Source organism: Serinus canaria, chromosome 1, assembly GCF_022539315.1.
Source record: "Serinus canaria isolate serCan28SL12 chromosome 1, serCan2020, whole genome shotgun sequence".
Taxonomy (NCBI): Eukaryota; Metazoa; Chordata; class Aves; order Passeriformes; family Fringillidae; genus Serinus; species Serinus canaria.
In genome coordinates, this window is record NC_066313.1 from 76,863,649 (window position 1) to 76,884,029 (window position 20,381).

The window sequence follows — 20,381 nt, forward strand, 5'->3', positions numbered from 1 at the left end:
TGCATTACATATTTTAAAAAGTGTGTATGTGGGTGCAGACAGATGACAAATCAATTCTTCAGGACAACCACACATTATGATTCCTAAATGCTAACAAATTCAAACAGTCAAGTACCACATTCACTGGAGATATGATACTGATATCCCACAGATGAAAAATTATTAGTAAATTTTGCACCTGCATTTCCATAAAGTAGGTTAGGTATTGCATTTAAGATTACCAAATATAACATATTAAATATCAACAGGTTCTTAATGGATTAAATTTATTACATTGGAAGAAAAGACAAACCCAAGGACAGAATATTTTCAGATATACTGAGTGAAGCTTCATTGGATTATTCTTTGGGGCTTTTATACTGAAATTTGTGTTTCCTCTAAAGTAGTGCTAGTCTTAACAAGTGATGTCAACTTTAAAACATGCCTGAAGAACAGAATGAGGCCTGGTGGTGAAACAATTTATGAAATGATGCATAAATAGCCTGTGCAGTTTCCCTGTGAGACTTGACAGAACATACTGGACTCTATCCAGACATCAAAATGTAATTAAGTATGATTTATTAAGTATATTCATGGATTATTCACGTCTGAACCCTTCGCTTGCTCCAACTGCATCAGAGCACTTGGCCCTCATCTAAAAAATATTTTAAGTGAAAAATCAAATTAGAGCAAGTTTTCCTGGAGGAAATAATTTTTCTTTGTCTTTCTCTAAACATCAAGAGCAATTAATAGTTTGAGACATTGGATTAGTGTTAGACCATTAATCTAAATATTTAAAATAGAGACAGATGGTGCCAATACAACACACAGTGTGGTCCTGTAGGAAAGAGAGCCTAACTATGGGAGCAACACCAATATTCCATATGTTCAGGCTGGTGGAAAACACATTAAAGAGAAAATTATTTGGTCCAAACAGCAACAGAACTGCCACACTTCCTACATGAACCAACAATTGTCAGACCAGTTCAATAACCACCCCATGCCAAATCTCTACATTTTCATTCTTTTTCAGGACACTTTTCAAATACACCAAGAAATAGTTCCACCGAGCCAAGAGAAGCTCCATTTCCTCTCATTTCTAAAGAAGAGAAATCTCTTACCTCTAAAATCCTGCCACATTAGCCTTAGCCTGTTGTGTTCTTGATTTAGTGGATGGCAATTTTCCTTTAAAGAAGTGGTATGTGATGATTAAGGAAGGAAGAGGTGCATTTTCACCCTTTCTCTACTGGGGGTTTGTCAATGTTCTGGAAGTTTCAGTGTGCCTTAAACAACTTTTACAAGACTTTGAGGAAAAACACAAATACCACAGCCCACCCCTCCAGCACTAAAGCTGTTATCACAGGCCATGTACCTGACAAACACATCACTACTATTTCCTTTTTTTAAAGTATGCCAGCATTAACATTCTTGTGCAGCTCAAACTCTTCCCTCCTCCAAGGTTTCATTCGGCCCTCCTTTTGCTGGGCCAAATCACCAAATTTGAGACCCTTTAATTAGGCCCATTTCTATGAAATTCTGTGTGGTAACTAGCACAGTGGGAGGGCAGTCACTGTCTGAGGCCACTGAGAAGTTCTTACAACACTAATATTTTGCTGCCTTTATATCCTGCTACCAAACCCAAATAGAGGTGTTTGCAAATCCTATGGACTGTTTAGCTGTAAAAATGTGTTGGAAGAATGCAGAGAGGAAAGGGACTAAATAACAGTATTTGTTCTGGAAAAAAAATGAATACAGATGAGAAGGTTATTTAGGTTGAAAGAAAGACACCTAGTCAGCAAGAAAGCGTTGTAAAAAAGTTCTTAAGCAAAATGCAGGAAATACACCTCTATTTCCAAAAGGAAAAAATCATGCAAAATTTTTGGGTTTCAGCCATTGTGCTACATAATACTGTCTAATTTTATTTATTTATTTGAAAATGCTTAGCATCCTGTTGCTATGGCAACAATTTGCTTTGCTGAGTGCATCTTTGTTAACATTCACTTGCTGTAGTAATGTTTCCATCACCATCTGGCAGTGACAATTTTTTTTGCTTGAGTGAAAATTCCTCTAAAGTATAAAAATCAGGCCAGTTATTTTTAGAAAGCTGACTGCCCCAGCTCTTACTGACTTTGCAGAGTTCCAGTAAGAACCTCTGCAAATTCTGTCACTTGATATTGATAACTTAAAGAAAGGGATAAGCAACAGTGTGAAGAATGATTGAGTTACAAAGCTGACCAGTTGTCCTTTTACCTTTGATAGAGAATGTTTAGTCTTCAAGTTTTTTCAAGAACAGAGTTAAGCTGAATCATGCTTTAAAAACCACATACTCCATCTCAGCTCCTTTCCTTCTTTAAAATTCATTGATATTAAGCGGATGGCAAAATGAACTCCATTATTGGAAAAATGTTGCAAGAATATTGCTTGAAGACTGGGAAACCCTTGGTTTCCATGGTAAATCATTTGACTCTAATACATTTAAAAAGCATGTTTAACATTCCATACTCTGTGGGTCAAATTGAAATAATGTAATCACAGTTATTTAGCCAAATAAATAAGGTAAGAACTCAGAGGAGCAGCAAAAACTGGGTATGTACTGACCATGATCCAGTCTGGACAAATACAGAAGCAAGAGTTCTTTCAAACATAGGCCTCCCTTATGTCTACATTTTGACATTTCAGTAACTCTTCTGAATTCTCCTCTAACCCAGAGAGCAGTATAATTGCATCACAAGTATAAAATCAGAACTATTTTTCTGTAAGAAATAATCTAAGTGCTGCCAAATATTTAATCACAACAAACTTTTTTGATCATACTTCTATTTTGCAAATCTGGTTATTTGGTGTACATGAAGAGTGTACATGAACTCTTTTTTCCCAGATCACTCATCCAAGCATCTGCCACTGCTGATTTTTCCCTTCAAAGTCCAGAGCATAAGACCAGAGAGTTTTGTTCTGCTCCCTGAAGTGAACATATAAGATAGGCTCCTTCATATGAAAATAATTTGCTTTCCATGTATGCTCAAATACAGACAAATCTCTACCACAGTGATGGTTTTTTGGCCCTGAAAGTAAGTGTTTTCAGAAAAAAAGAAAAAGAAATTGACAGTATGTGATAGGCTGACATTTGGAAACAGAGAAGACAGCAGCATGTAGCTTGGCCAGAAACATTGATGGAAGAAATGTACTGATGGTCACAAAGGGAGAGTGGAGAAGCTGCAATGACTTTTAAATTCTAGGCCAGTTCTGTGGGGTTTGAAAGCTTTGTCGAACACATATGCTTAACACTGAGAATATTTTATGTGGAAACTTGAGAAAGAATCTGAAAAAGAAACCCAAAGTACTGAATCCTATGCTGCACAGTATTAAATTATTCATATTTCTCAGTGAGAACTCTATAGGTTACCTCAGAGAAATTACTAAATGTATGGTTATCTTTGATGATTCAACATTTCTCAGGGTTGGTATCTCAAAACAACTCCCAAACAGCAATTTTAAAAAATCAAGTGGGTTTTTCATTCGTGTTTTGGTTTGTTTTGATTGGTTGGTTGGTTGCTTGGTTAGTTGATTTTTAACATTGCTGCCAGCTTCCCCTATTTTACAACTGACTATTTTTAGGGTTAGTTTTTTTTTATATTTTTGAAGAAATACACTGTCAATTTATTAAACATGAGATGGACTATTTTTTTAAAGACTGAGAAGAAAATTCACTGTTAAATATATGGTTTCACTTTTTAGAGAAGGTTAACATATGTAAGATAATTTCAGAAAGGTCATAGTCTACGAAGAAGACCATTACCAATTTCCTACTAGAAAACAGAATGGTAGCTTGGAGTTCCTTAGACAAAAGTATAAAGCCTTTATTTTCTTCTTTATAAGGTAAAGAAATCTAACTTAAATTGAAGATCATTAATTCTTCTTTGTGTTACATATCATTATAAAGTGCATAGTTCTTTTCTTTGGGAAAAAGGTGATCTGTTGAAATGAAAAACTTTGTGTCTTCTAGTCTCCTTTTATAGAGAATATTTAATACACATATTTACACAGGCAGAAGAAATTATCTAAAAGTCACATGAACAAAACAAGCAGAACTCTTGGAGTTACATATTTCTTGAATGGATTTGTGAAATGATAATTTACCATACCCAAGCCATAAGAATGCTGTTAAGACAGGCATCTAACTCTGCTCAGATTGTCAGGAAGGATCAGCTTCTGGTAGGGCCAGTCTCTCTCTACTGAGCATGAATAAGCAGCCCTGTACCTTAGTGAGGGTAAAGGGAGCTAAGCTGAATCATAACCCTGCTTGTCAGTCAGCTCCAGCACTGGTGGGCAGGTCAGACACAGCTTCACAAAAGACAGTAGTGCTGGAATATGAAGGAACCAGTGGCATAAATATAATTTTTTAATACTATTTTTATTTTTATTAGCAGAATTAGACTGGAGTTAATTTCATAGACTGAGACAATCATCAAATGGTTTGGGTTTGCTTCCTCCTGCACTACAGGCTTGCCTCAAACTCAGGAAAACTAATATTCTGCTAGTTCTCCTTTCTTGGGAAGTAGTTGCATAGGAAGACTGCTTCTTCTTTTTGGCTGATATCTATTTTGTTTGGACATCAAGTCCATGACTAACAATTTTCTCTTCACAGCATCTCCAGTCCATGACTAACAATTTTCTCTTCACAGCATCTCCAGAGTTTAACAAGCGAAATCTCTTCTCTTACTACTGCTAATGAGAATTATAAATAGCTTGAAAAAGGAAGGAAAAAAGTGGATGGGCATATTTACAAACTTGTTATAGTAATTTTAAACTAAAATGTCTGAACCAGAGGGCCAAAAATTATTTTAAAGGCAACAATCAAATAATAAAATAAACATAATATACTTAGCATAGGGCAAGAAAAATTTAAGCTATGGGTCAAAGAAAAGCCAGCCAAAAGTATATACCAGCAGCTAAATAAATAGACATCAGCATTGGACTCCTATTAATCTGATTTGTTATACAAGAATAGCAGTTTTCAGGTAGCGATGCAATTCAAACCATGACATCTTTCTAATTTACACTGTAAAATTCCATATGACTGAAGAACTCAAATTTCTTTTCAAAATGAACTTCATACTGCAAATATTCAGTCTTAAAACATACCCCTCAATATTCTTAAGTGTTCTATTTCATTACTTATAACAGAAAAATTATGATAATCTAGCAAATGGTAGAAAATACACCCACATACCTGCTACTAAGTATTTATTTATGCCCACAGGAACGCGTTGCTTAAAAAGGGGTTTTTATTCTTAGCAAAATATGTATCTAATTCACCACATTAGGAGCATTGTTGCAAAAATTTTTATGCAGAAAACAGCAAATACAAGACTGACATGCTGCAACATATATTTTTCATTCACAAATCAGAATAATTGGATACTGGTGTCTTCGCTGCTAGCACAGATTTCTAGGTGATGCAGAGTTACCAAGGACTCTCTACAAGTCTCCAAGTACCACTATTCCTCTTCACTGCTGTGGTAAAAGAATCACTGCTCCATACCTGCTCCCATTACAATATCATTTTTCCACATGTCAAAATAAAGATATTATGCACCAGTATAACCTGGAGGTGGTAGCCCCTCCACTCTAGGCTAAGAACAACTCTTGAAATTAAAATGGACAACATTTTAGTTTACATGGACAGATGATTTTTGATTATGTGGATGACTAACAATCCCATTGAAAAAAAAAAAAGGAAAAACCCCAACCCTTCTGCACCCAGCTCAAACAGAACTTAATTCACAGTAATTATTCATCCTTTTGAAACTTTTAAAGTGCCATTATTGTTGACATCTTAGTAGCCCATGCATTTTCTATCAAACAGACAGCTCTATTCAATATGTGTCATGTCTAGGCAATAAAGTTATCATGAAAATTAATGATAATGTTATAATCCTCAGAATAAAAGCAATTAACTTTTTTTTCCAAATGCCAATGGTACAAAAACCTCTAGATCTTAATTAGTTCTTTATCATCTTATTTCATATTTTTCCACAATATACAATTATTATTTAATTGAAAGACACTTTGGGGACTCATTTTCCATCATGATGGAGTAGTTTTGCTCCATGTTGACAATGTCATCTTAGGTTTTACCGCAGTCTGGGAAGAATCTCTCCACTGAAAGTCTGAATTTCCTTGTACTGGGTTTGTGAGGCCAGGTTTTAGTTGTTGGGAAATCCAGGGGTGGCTTGTGTAAGGAGCTGCCATAAGTTTTTCCCATGTCCAGCAAAGCCAATGCCAGCTGGCTCCAGGATGGACCCGCTGCTGGCCAAGGCTGAGCCCATCAGGAATGATAGCAATGCCTCAATGATAACATATTTAAGAAGGGGAAAAAGTACTTTGCAGATGTAATTGCTCTCTGAGAAGAGAGAAGGAGAGGAAAAGCCCTGCAAACACCAAGGTCAGTGAATAAGGAAGGGGAGAAGATGCTCCACGTGCTGGAGCTGAAATTCCCGTGCAGCCCATGGTGAGCACCATGGTGAGACAGCTGGGATCCTGCAGCCCATGGCTGTCAATGGGAGTGCAGAAATCCACCTGCAGCCCGTCAGGGAGCCCACACTGTAGCAGGTGGATGCCTGAGATGAGGCTGTGAACCCATGAGAAGCCCATGCTGGAGCAGGCTCCTCTCTGGGGTCTGCAGATCCATGGAGAGAGGAGCCCATGTTGGAACAAGTTTCCTGCTAGGACTTGTGATCCTGTGAAGGACCCATGCTGGGGCAGCCTGTACCTGAAGGACTGTGCCCTGTGGAAGAGTGATCCCCATTTGAGCAGTTCATGGAGAACTGTTGTCTGTGGGATGGACTTGTGTTGGAGAAGTTTGTCGTGAATGGCTTCTTGTGGGAGGAACCCCATGTTGGACCAGGGTAAGGAATCCTCTCCCTGAGCAGTGGCAGGAACAACGTGTGATGAACTGACCACAACGCCCATTCCCCATCTCCCTGCACTGCTGCATGGTAGGAGGTAGAGCTGGGAAGGAGGGAGGGTAGGAGGAAGGTGATTTTTAAGATTACTTTTACTTTTCGTTATCCTGCTCTGATTTTGTTAGCAGTAAATTCAATTAATATCTCCAAGTCTGTTTTGCCTGTGATGGTATTTGGGGAGTGATGTCTCCTGGTTCTAAACTCAACCCATGAATTTCTTATTATATTTTCTCTCTCCTGTCCAGTTGGGGAGGGGAGTGGTAGAAAGGGTTTGGTGGGTGCCTGGCATCCATCCAGGATCAACCCCTACATTCCTCTTAAATGGACCAAGCACCAAGAGATCACACAAAATCCCATTATTTCTATTTTCACAGTAGAAAGAAAAGAATTATCTTGATCACAGGCGTTGTGTCAGGCCATAAACAATAACATGCTGAGGATTAAAGCAATCCACTATAACATGTTTTTCTCACAGCAAAAAAAATTCTATTTTACTGAGTATTAGACAGATAAAATTTTTTCTACCTTTTCCATTTAGTTTTTTGACACATGATCTGTGCAGATCAGTTAATGTACAGGATTTGATCCCTTATGTGCTGTTACCAAGAGAAGTGCACTATGCTGTTGAGAATTTACTGTGTTCTGTTCTTGTTTTCAACTGAAATGGAAAAGCTTTCCTATCATCATGGTGAATACAAATGCAGCTCTTGTTTCCTAATTATCACAGCTATTCAGACCTTGAAAATATGACTTGTTTTTGCTGTAGCTGTACTGTGCAGATCTTAGGGGTGTCATAGAAACTAGGAATGATTCACTGAGAAGACATGTTCCTTCTCAGTCAATAGTGAACCAACAATCCAGAACAACGCAAAGAAAAATTGGTCTAGTGAAGATTGTATCTTCCTTGAAACAAGTTTTTGACACATCATTTGCTTTTCTCTATTCCTTTTGATAACTAAATTCAATAAAGCATTTTCCCCACAATTTTTTTTGCTACAGCTCTGATGTTTTATGTATCTCTCTGATAAACAACTTGTACCTTTTTAACGAAAGGGAAGAAATTAGAACTTTATGACAGAAGAAGTCTCATCAAAACCTACATCAAATGACAATGACTTTTGAATACCTTCAGCATTTTTGAGTGAAATGTTCAAACACTACACAACAAAGTACTTTTTAAAGTGAAGAAACAGAAACTATACATTTTCTCTGCCTAATAGCAATCTTCCCCTTTGTTTTACAAAAAAGATCCCATTACTTCGAGATAATCTGTATTATGCCTAGCTGAGTACCATCTCCATGTGTCATTAAAAGATTCTGCAAATAGAATTTAAGTTTACAACATTTTGTTGAAACTTGAACCAGAAAATCAGGCAGTTCTCAATAGCATTAGCTTTTTAAAAAGATATCACAGTCTACACATGTAGCTGATTTTAGTTTAAATAGGATGATTACTCTTCCCCATCACAGCTGTTTTCTCCAAAATCACCATATACAGTAGTCTGTTAAATCTTTTCAAAGATACTGGATGACTAGAAGACTTAGAACCTGGTCAGTTTAAGTTCAGTCAATTTGTGTCCAAGAGTAAGCACAGTCTGATTCACAACCTCTGTGTTGTACATGATATTTCATCGGCATTCTTTCTTAAAACGCTGCAGGCACTTAACTAACCCAAACTGGGAAGATGTGTTTTTAAAAAAAGCAGCAAATAGCAGTACAAGGTATCACCATGTGATTGAAAAAATTCTGCTAAGACTGGTAAGTAGGGAGAGACAAAGGAGAAAGGGAAAATTACATACCACTATTTGTGTTTGTTGTAGTCCTCCCTCTTCTTCCACCCTACAAAACAAGATCCCATACAGCAAGTGTTATCTACCTACTAGGAAGCAGGAGGCAAAAAGACTGTCAATCACAGGGGTATTACATACAGAAAACTTCCACCCTTTCTCCCCTTTGCAGTCCAGAAAAAAAAAAAAAAGAAAAATTTTGTAGAATAAGGAAATATTCTATTATGGAGAATGCATAATATAAAAAAGGGGAAAGAGGGAGGAAGATAGGATGGCAGAAAACAAGACTATGACAAAGACAATTACTAGCATGTAATTTAGACCTTTGTAATTTCTGTCTCCTCCCATCCTACAAAACAAGATTCCATACAACAAGCAGAAGGAGTAAGAAATGAAACTGGGGGACAGGATCCTCTAAATTGCCAGCCTGAAGAATTCTTCAATCAAATTACATCTTAAGCAGCAAGTCTCGATAACAACAGTGGCAAGAAATGCATGATCAAATCCCAGCTTTGCATTTAACAAATATTGCTACCTCAATCCTTGGTCTTGAAGATTAAAATGCTTCCTGTGGGCTACCTATGAACAGGTACATACCAAAGATTTTCTGTACCCAACTGAGTATCTTCATAGCACTGCTTATTTCTAGCAATACTAAAAGCTTTCTTTCTCATGGAATGAAACAGACCTCTTCTTCAAATGAGTGTCATCTAGGTCAGGGGTGATGCAAGGACATCTGATGGCTCTTAAGTGACCAAGAGGTACAGCAGTTAATGTGTAATGCTGAAAATTGAAGGAGAAAAAAACATACAGTTCATCTGGAAGTAGTTAGTTCAGAAAAATAATGAATTCTGACTCCAGTGGCTGTTTGTGTAGAAGGAAATTATAGGGCTCAAAGAAACTTTTTTACGTTGAACATTTTGGAATATTCATATTTTGAAATAAGGAATATCTTTTCTTACTGCCAAAGTTGTACCTTGAATACAGCAGGCACAGAAATCTCTTGTGCATTAAAAAAGAGTTTTTTGATGATCTTACTGGAAGGAGGAGTTAACACCCAATCAGAGATCACTCAATAACAAAAAGGTCCTAAAATAAGAGATCTCAACAGATGTAAAACAGATAAAAACATGCTTAAAAATATAAAGAGAAACTGATGCTGCAACTATAAGACAAATAGGATGCAATTACTACCAGAGTTGCAGATAAGTTCAGGGAGATTGAAAGAATATTTTTTGAAACACATTCATTTCTGCAGCAGGTTGTGGCACTGCTTTTATATACATTTAAGTCGGCAACAAAGCCATGAGAGGAGGAGAGGGCAAATTAGATACTAATGCAATCACTGGTCAAATATTACAACAGGACAAGCATTAGAAAGGAAGTCTCCTGACATGTTAAATAAATGCATCTTCTAACTGCTAGTTCTGGGTCATAAATTACCTGGTTTCAAGAAAATCAGAAACCATTTTTCTATATCACTTCCCATAGGAGTAACAGTTGGATCATTAAGCCATAGAAACTGGAATGTAGTTAAGCCTTAAACTTTTATAGTTAAGCCTTACACAGTACTGGGAAGCTTGTAAACTTTAGAGACTGATCTTTTTCTTAAATGACCTTTAAAAAATTTTACTTACACAAGATGCAAAGGTTTGAGCATAAAAATTAAAATTCTTCAACTCCTTATGAAATCTCCTTTAGAACAATATAATTAAGTCACATGGGGTAGACAGAGCAAGAGGGGATAGCAGTATGATGGAAGAAGCAAAATCCAAGAGATGACAAGATAAGGTGGTTCTTCTCAATGGTAAACCCAACAGAAGAAAGCCTTGAGACTAATTGAAGATTAAATAACCCAATCTAAAAAAAAGAATTAACTTAGAATCAGAGAAACTATGAGAAAATAGAAATGTACAGCCATTCCTGGAGAAAAGAGGAATTAAACTAGAAAACAAAATAAATTATATATTTGCCTCAGGGTAGCTACAAAATAATCTTCTATTTCCATGTGGCAAAGAGAAGATACTTGATGATGACAGTCAAGAAAACTGAAACAGGTCACAAGAGAAGAAAAGAATGCAGCATTACCAGATGATCCACTGGGTTAGGGAATACAAGGCCCACTTGGGTCCTACAGATGCTCCAAGTAGCAGGCAAATGATCCAGCTACTGTAATAGCCAGCAATTTCTGTCTGCCCAAATCTGCCATTCATGTCTGCCTTACCTGAACCAGAACCATCAACCATGCTCAAATGATCTTTTCACAAGGGCAGGCAAACAAAGGAAATACCTTGAAACTGAAAACCAGCAGGTTTAAATTTCATGTTAGGAAGAAATTTTTCACTGTGAGAGTGGTGAGGTGCTGGGATGAGCTGCCCAGAGATAGATGCCTCATTCCAGGCAGTGTTCACTGCAAGCTGGATGAGGCTTTGAGCAAACTGATCTAGCAGAAGGTGCTCCTGCCTGGGGCAGGGGTGCTGGAACTGAAGAATCTTTAAGCTCCCTTCAAACCCAAACTATTCTATTACTCTGTGATTCTATGATGGTAAAGATTGCTATACAGATCCAGAGGACATATCACCTCTGCTCTTATACCTACAGAATTTTTTTCCAGAGAAGGCAGAAATTCAAATAAGGAGTTGGAACGAAACCCAAAGCATGGGGTTGCACTTCTGACTTTTCGTCTGTGGAATCTGTTTTGACCCTTCAGGCTTCTGGAGTTCCAGTCAAGTCCTGGACACATCAGCCACTGAAGACAGAAGACAGCAGGCTTGGATTTCCCTTGGGAGTTAAAGCTTTGCTCCTTCAAACACTTTTTATTCAACAGCAATAATCTTCGTAGACCCAGCAGTCAGACTGCATCATCTTTATAAGCAGTTTGCTGTCAGACACACGCTGCCTGTTCAGATTAATTGGAGTAAAGCCTGCCCAGAGTACCCAAGGAGGCCCAAATCTCACAGCACAGAGCTGGTAATATGAGCATAATGCTCTTAGGCCTGTAAACTCTGCACTTAGTCATCTTCATTCCAAATGACACATATGATTTTCTCACCAGAAAGATGTTAATGGCCATGAAAACACAGAGAGCACATTAAGAGATGCTGTTCACCTGTGGTATTGGGAGGACCCTTTGGAATGAAAAGTTAGCCAAAAAATATTTAAGCAATTCCTACAGTGCAAATTTGCACTTTAGCAAAAATCATCAAAACATTGATTTCAATTAAACATATTTTAACTAACATGAAATACATAATTTCTTATCTTATTTCTCCTTCAGAAAAAAATGCTTGATCTTAAGCTTGATCTTAAGCCTTACTGAAGTTGCAAAAGTTTCATTGGTTGCAGTGATTTCCTCATACAAAAGATATAACATTGGAAATACCTGATGAAAAACTATACTCAATAAAAATCTGAATTTTTGGTGCTAAATATCATAACATAAAGAAATTTGAAAATTCATCTAGAAATCTGTGAAAATATTTTTTTTCCCTCAGAAGAAAACTATCCTATTTGTAAGTTCCCCTACCAATCTGCAAAGCAATTGGGCTTTTTTTGGTTAAGGTTTTTTTATCTGTGTAAATCTAATTATTTGAAGAACAGGTCTCACTGGTCTGCATAGCAGCCAGCCACAATGCTGGATCAGAAGCAGGCAGTACAGACACAAAAAGCAAGGAATCTATTTCTGTAGGAGGGACAGTCTTTTCTAGGTGGGACATGCTCTGTTTAGCAAGTGGTGAATGTGCACAGAATAAAGAGTATGAAACGAATGCCTATTTTAAAAAGAGAATGATTAAATAATAAGAACAGTTACAGAAAGACCACCTTTTGGGCAGTGAAGATGAAGGACAGTTATACTGATTGTAAAGAACACCTCAGCTGCCAGAATACATGGAAGGGGGGGAATTACAAAGGAAAAGACCCAAGGATCATAAAAGGACAAAAAATAAGGCTGCTGACAGATCATTTCATGAAAAAAAAAAAGGGGAAAAAAAAAGAAACCTCAAAAGTGGAAATTTCTCACAAAATCTGAAAGACATTGTGCTCAGCTATATCTGCAGCCTGAATTTTAACATAAGCATGACCAGAAGACATACATCTGAGAATAGAATTCAAATACTGCAACTTCTGTATTCTTTGATAGTCCATTTGAAAAAGAAGGAGAAAAGATTTTTAAAAGTAGAAAACAAAAAGGAAAAAATTACCAAAAAAGCTAACCAATGAACCCTGGAACACTAAGGAGTAGAATGAGGAAATGAGACAGCTCCTACTCACTGACCACTCTGCCAGGATGTCAGTGATAGTGAATATTTCTGTGGCAACATGCAGAGCTCAGAGATACAACAATGTGATTTCCACGCTACTGAAAGAGACAGGCAACCTGTGACATGTGAGCCAATAATGTTAAAAATTTGAATATGATTTTTTTCCCCCTCAGGTATCTTTGAGGCATGTACAAGAAGAGATACACCTCATGCCTGAGCCCTCTGTTGTTTTTTGAAAGCCAAAGCCTTTGGCTCAGAAGTCCAAGTGTTAAGAGAGCCAGTGGGCTAGTGTAGAGTGCAACTGAATTGGTTGTACCTCCCACTATTCAATTTTCTTTCTCTTTCCTCATTTCAAATTGATGGAGCTATCTTGCTTGTTGTGAGGAAAGTTATTTTGTGGGCCAAATAAGAAGCAACATATGACAATAAAATTAAGAAAAAGTGTGAAAAAAAGGACAGAAAATTTCTTTGGTTAAGGTTCAGCTATCTCTGAAAGATGAGCATAGAGTTCAATCACCACACAACTTCTTAGATATTTTTCCTTCTGTAAGAAAGGAAGGAAAAAAAGGGAGAAAATGCATAGTAGATGAGAATATTGAGTTTGTTTTTCGGGCGTTTATCCCTATAACAATGGTACTCAGAAATTAAAAAAAAAAAAATCTACAATAATAGTAACATTTACTAAATCAAAGAGACCAGACATTTTTCAGACACATTTCAAGTGGGCTTCATGAGACCACATATTGTGTTTCTCCAGAGTCTTCTCAGTTTTTAATGGTTATCTTTACAGTGAAAATAAGGGTTAATAGATTCTAGACTGGGATTTAATGTCCAGGCCAGTTAGGCTTGTATTCTCCTTAGCTCATATAAATGCACATATTGGAGCTTTCAGTGAACTGTAGACTTTTTTTTTTTTTTTGACCTCCTCTGGCTCAACAGCCTTCATAGCACAACCAAAGTTACCCTGTATGCACATAACAGCTCAAAAATTGCAATATAAATAATAATTATTGTCTAGTCACCACAGTTAATCACTCACTGCACTGTGGACAGGCAATGTGTCAAGCAAATACCAGCTGTCAAAATGCAGCTGGTATATATAATTATATATAATTAAATGAGTTAATTTCATTTATAAATGAGCACCTTTTGCTCTCCCAGGTTTGCTTCAAAAAGAATTAGGGTTTGATAATCCCAGGTTTATTGTTTCAAGCCATTTTTACACGAAGAAAATTACATACAAGATCAGAAGAAAAGATAGCATGAACTTCTAGGACGTAAGCACTGCAGTTAAATGCAGGTCTTACAGGACATGGTTATGGGGACTGAAGGAGAACCAGAAACTCAGAAAAGAAAAGAAAATGACTCTATTAGGCTCATACAATAAACACTAGAATAACACCATATTGCAACTAAGCTCCATCATATTTCCTACACTGATGTATCTAAGAGAGATGCTGCTTCAAGGAAGGATGTCATTCCCCAGTTGTATGGAAGCTCGAGCATGACAACCCACTTTGCTTGGTTTTACAGCACACTGTGCATTTCTGGACTGGGACTAGGTCTTTATGGCACTGCTACAGTACAAGTAACATGTCTAACTATACAATTTTTATACAGTTTTGTAACATGTCTAACTATACAACATTTGTGCAAAATAATTCAGCTGTGGCTCTTTGTCCATCGTTTATTTGGAAAGATTACTTGAGTTTTTAATTCCACATCAAGATAGAAAAACTTGTAATATTTTGACTTTCTGGCAATAAAAAACATACTTTTTTGTGTTTGAGAATATGCAATGAATGATTAGCTTTCTAATGTAAAGCAGTAATCTAAGTGTGAATCTGATAAAATAATTACAATACCACCCCCTAATTTCAGTGAACAATATATAATGGCCATCATGAAAGACAAGAGAAAATCCTCTAGTCAAAAGATGCAAAAGTTGCCATAAAACAGCAAAGCAGGAACACATGATGAGAAGATGAAGAGCTACATGTTGGATTTACATGAAAGTCTGAAGGGCTGATGACAAGATAGCTAACCTGGAGGAGAAAGTCTGTTTCCCAGCTACACAAGATGAACCCCCATATGAACAGAGTGAGGACTTACAATTCAGAGGAGAGAAAAGAACTGGAGACAACAGAATAACAGAAAGTGAGCGTGGGTTGTGTGTGTGTGCATGCCTGTGTGTGTCAGGGGGAGAATAACATCAGAAGAAACTAAAATAGAAGACAATTAGCAGATGAGGGAAGCAGGCATTTAAAAGAGCTGAAAATAGATTTTAAGAAACTATAATTAGTCTCAAAAAGAAGAAATGCATGAAAGAAACAGCCACGCAGTAAGTAGAGAGCAGAGAAATAAATGACACCTCAATACCTTTCTAGAAATCTCAGTTCTCTGTAGGTCTCACTAGCACACTAACTGCCAAAAATAGTTTTAGAACCTAAAAAAATACATCAATGTGTTTAGACACACAATGAAAGGCTGAAGGTTGTAGAACTGGATTTGAATACTGAGGTCTTTCTGTATGTTTTGATAATTCACTCTAGCATGTAAGAACTGGGCTGTTTTTTACCTTGTAAGCCTTCCCAAGCACTAGAATATGAGCTAAGTTGACTCATATCAGTTGTAGAAATGTTGATTATGTCCCCTCAGTACATTGCTGGCTCACTTTTTCTTTAAAGTATATCATGTGCTGAAGTAATAAGAACACATTATGTTGGTCTGTAACAGCTTGAATCCAGGGCTGGCATTTTGTCCAGTCTGCAGATCAGACAGCTGTTGAGTGGTACCTAACCTGCATCAGCAATTATTATTCTGTGTGCAACACATTGTGCACAACGACAAATGTCTCGTTCATTTCCTAATCTATTTTTTAAAATTCTTTGTTCTTCTACTAAAAAAATCTCAAGAATGAGCTCAAAAAGAAAGAAACCATAAAGTCCATGAAAAATTAAGTATTTATGTGCCTTTTGTACATTTTAAAGCCCCTTTTCACACTAAGTATTACTCACACTTTGTAAGTTACTGCAACTTGCCACATAGAGTAATGATTACAGACTAGATTTGTGCACATTCACTTGGTCCTGCTACAGTTCTCCAATAAGTGAATAAATGAATACTGACCTATCTCTTCCACATAACAGTCTGGAAAAAAAAGCCATTAGGAAATTATTTGTGCATGATTTTTGTAATTGCCCAGATTCCACTCAGGTACTGAAAAAAGATTTTCCAAAATGCTTAGCAACTGACATATTTAGCATATTCCCAAAAAGCTGATGTCTTATTTTGATAGCAATATAAGATTGGAGTATTTTGCCAGTGTTTTAGAAAAAGAAAAATCTAGTTTAGGAAACCTAATCTTCTTCCATTGACACCAAAAGTAAATCACCTTAATGGTACTGTAATTAATTTAAACCTGAAAAATATTTCCAGCATGATGTCCAGCTCTGCAAACATGACAAGTGGAAAAATTATATAGCCTGCTACACACACACTCTTAACTTTGTGAAAAAATAAGGAAGAACAGTGTAAGACTTAATCAAATTAAGATGCAAAGCAAGAATCTGCTCACCTAAATGTAGTCAGACCTTCTGAAATAGAAAGTATATTTACCAAGCGAATAAAGCATGATAGCTTCTAATATGTACAACAAAAGAATAACTGGGTTAGATACTTTATTACCCTAGTCTGATAGAATATATTAATTTTCTTACCAGATATCCTTCAAAAGAATATAATTTAACCTGGCTTCATATCCCACTACTGAATATTTCACAGAAAAAGTTTTGAATGGATTTCCACCTCAAAGAATTTTAAAATTTTGCAGCAAATAAGGCAAACATGACCGAATTTCACTTCATATCAGTCAACAGGGTAATCATACACATGATAAATTTTCTGCAGCAAAACTGCCCAAAGAAAAGCTATCCATATTCTCACAAATGAGCCCCAAGATGTATGTGAGCCTCCCTGACCTGTAGCACTGCTCCTGCCAACCTGCACATCATTAAGCAATGGGTAACATCTGTAAACACCCGGGAGTGGCAGAGCTCAGCACCCTCATGTGTGTGCAGTGTGTGCTTTCCCTCTTACTGCTCACACATGAGCACTGTTTACACAGCAGGGAGCATGAACAAAGAGCCAGGTGATGTGCAGCAGTGCAGGAAATGGGCCCTGTCACATCACAAGTGTCAGAGACCAGCAGGGTCTCCCAGCAATCCATTTGGGAAGGTTCCTCAGAGGAACACAGGACAGACATTTTTAAGGATGACAGTAATCTCCATTCTTGACCTCTGCAACAGTTGACACTCAGGATGATCCTTGGCCAAACTGTCCAGTCTCCTTCAAATTTCTGCAGCAGATTGATAGTCAATTGGCCAGGAAAAAAAATCCACTCAAATGTTCAAATTTCTGATGTTATCCCAAGATCACTGTGGAATATTCTGACTGTGGCAAGGACTCAGATCTGCATTTAATCCAGCATTATGCAATCACCAGAGAGGACAATTAATCCCTGTACAAAGCAGTTCAAGGGAAGCAGCACTGGGTGCTGCAAGGAAGAGGATATGCATTTTGTAGCTGAAGGAGCCAGCATATTGAAAGAGTTGGAAACTGAAGAGTTCCCTGCAATATCTGTAGGGCTCTTAGCAATTCTCAAGATGAATTGTTGGGTCTTCGATTTAAAGAAAGCTCTGAGAGTCTTAGAGGTTTTAAAAAACAACAGCACTTGTTCTGTTTTACCATTTTCATCTCAAAAGATGTAAAGTGACTTGGAAAAAAAATTGTACCATCCAAAAAAGAAAAACACCTAATTTATTAACATCAACATTTCAGTCTGGAATACTGTAGCTAAAAAATCATAACTCAAAAGTCTTCCATTTTAAAGGTGATTAAAAACATAAATAAATATAAAAATGTTGTAAACAAATACAGTTGAACACTTACTTCAATCTGATCAATGGGGTTGTAGCTAATCAATCACTCACACATCCATCAGAACTAGGAACTTGCTTCTGTAGTGTAAAGACAAACTAAATCCAACACTTAATCAAAGAGTAATACCCACACTGAAGTGCAGCTGAGAACTTTAGCTAACATCTTAAATGCTAAATCTCACCACCACCATCCCCTGCTGATGCAAAAGGAACCTCCTCTGCACTTACCCATATGCAAGGAGTTACAGTAGGATATAGTAGGCTGAGGGTTCAAATTACAAACCCTGCAAGGATACTCACTATGTATCATCACAGTTAACCCCTAATTATTAGGAAAATCAAAAAGATGAGCACCAGACAATTATAAAAGTATTGCATGTAAATTTTAGGGGTTTAATCATCATATTCAACATCAAATTTAGGTCAATAAATGAACTGGGGTTTTTTACCAACAGTATTTCATCTTAATCAATATCTTGCACAACAAGCCACAGTTTCAGCACACTCTCTTGATTTCAGCACTTTTAAAAATGCAGTGTAAAATACAGTTAAATTATTCTCTTGTAAACTACTATCTTTGGCTCTGGGGAACAGAAAGCTTCCAGATTCTACCCAGTTAAAAAATTTTCACAAAGTTCGACATGAAAACAAGCTTTCCAAATCTTACTGAAATTTTCTCATACTACTAGGAAATTCTTTGAATATACTAAAGAGTTTTACTGGAGAAAAAAAAAAAAGATAAAAGCTGTAAGATTTTTCTCTTCCCAGAGAAAATGTCCTTCTTAGCTGGCAGCAGGAAAAGTGACAAATACGCTGTTCCTGAACTGAGACAAGGGGAAATCAGCTGTTATTGACATAGAGGGATGATGCTGCCACACTTCAAGGAGACTCTATGTGCAAGAACACCAAATCTTCTGGACATGATGTCCTCACATGGGACAAACTCAGCCCACTGTGAAACTACCACATGTTAAGTCACTTGAAGCATGTGAATACAACTTTCCCAGCCTCATAATGCCTCTTATATGGGATTTCTGAAGTAGAACTGTCAGATATTTTTTTTCGGTTTTTTTATTTGGATTTTTTGGGGTTTTTTGGGTTTTTTGTTTGGTTTTGGTGGGGTTTTTTGGTTTTTTTTTTTGTTTGTTTGTTTGTTTGTTTGTTTGGGTTTTCTTTTGTTTTGTTTTGGGGTTTTTTCGTGTGTGTGTTTTATGGGTGGTTTTTTTTTTGTTTTTTTTTTTTTTTTGGTTTTTTTGGTTTTTTTTGTTTTGGGGGTTTTTTGGTTTTGGTTTTGTTATTAGTAATTGGGAGAACTTGCTGTATTTGAAGAATGTTACTATTGGCCATGTTTCTCGCTTTGCTAACCATGATTTACAGTTCAATGCCAAGGAGCATTTACAAAATATTTAATTCTGTGCATTCACCTTCAGCTTTCATAACTTCTCTCTTTCTCACTTGGGCTCAAATTCATCCTAGCAAGATACTTTAGGAAAATCTACCCAAATGAAGACTGGATGTGATAGCTCTTTATATTTTCATTTAGTGCACCTCTCAATCCCACTTCTTCAAAATCCCAACTTAACAAAACCCAAGAGATTGCATTATTTGTAAAACTCTTCCCAATGATTGAGGTTTAAAGAATCATTCTTTCTATGAAGAGCAAAATTACAAGGTATTTATAAAGCTTAAACGAATATGTAATTTTACTATAAAAGGAATCAATTTACTACAGAGTGAAAGTTACCCCGGTGTTATAAATTTATTATCAGAAGAAAAGGAACAAAAATATTTAGTTATTCATTCTGCTCAAACCATGTAATAGAAACAAAACGTGTCTACAATTATGCTATCCTTACTCACATGAAAAATAGCAACTAGGAGAAAATAGAAGAAATTAAAAATTTTCTTCTCATAAGAACATTTACTTTATATGCTATAAAGACACACAATTTGGTCAAATTCCAAAATGCACATTTAATGTTCATCATCCAAAGTAATTTGAGAGAAAACACACAAGTGTCATGTCTGAAATTATGAGGACATAAGAGTTCAAGGGGTGCAACCAGTCACATATATTTCAGTACAGAAGCCACAACAAGTAGTACTCCTGAGCATCTTCCAAAATATAAAATGATTAAACACTATTAATCAGGTAAAACTTTGCATCCCTGTGAATTCCTTAAAAGCCTTGCCTCCAAAATCCAGCATGAATCAACTTCCTTGCAGCTGGGGATATCAGTCTAAAAGACACCTTCACAGCAAAAAATATCTGAGTTCATCTTTCAGAGCTCCAGTAATTTTTTGTCCACATCTCCTTCATCCTTTTGATGGACCAGGAGTTATCAGAAGGCTTTGCTCTCCCTGCAATTTGCCCTGATGGTATTTAGGGTCAGGTAAAAAAGCAGCAAGAAGCACTAAGACAACAGAAATCAGACCCATCAGCATCAG

The 20,381-nt window shown here is 36.7% G+C and overlaps 1 protein-coding gene across 2 annotated transcripts in view; it reads right to left on the reverse strand.

Annotated features, from left to right (window-relative positions):
• The window catches only part of FGF14 (fibroblast growth factor 14), a 373,108-nt gene that overhangs the window by 146,153 nt on the left and 206,574 nt on the right, over window positions 1-20,381 (reverse strand). The window contains exon 2 of one of the 2 annotated variants that reach the window (XM_018908800.3): window positions 8,744-8,783. The exons of the other annotated variant lie outside the window; for it this stretch is intronic. The gene's annotated coding sequence lies outside the window, so the exon portion shown is untranslated. The remainder of the gene's footprint in view (window positions 1-8,743; window positions 8,784-20,381) is intronic. 2 annotated transcript variants of the gene reach the window in all.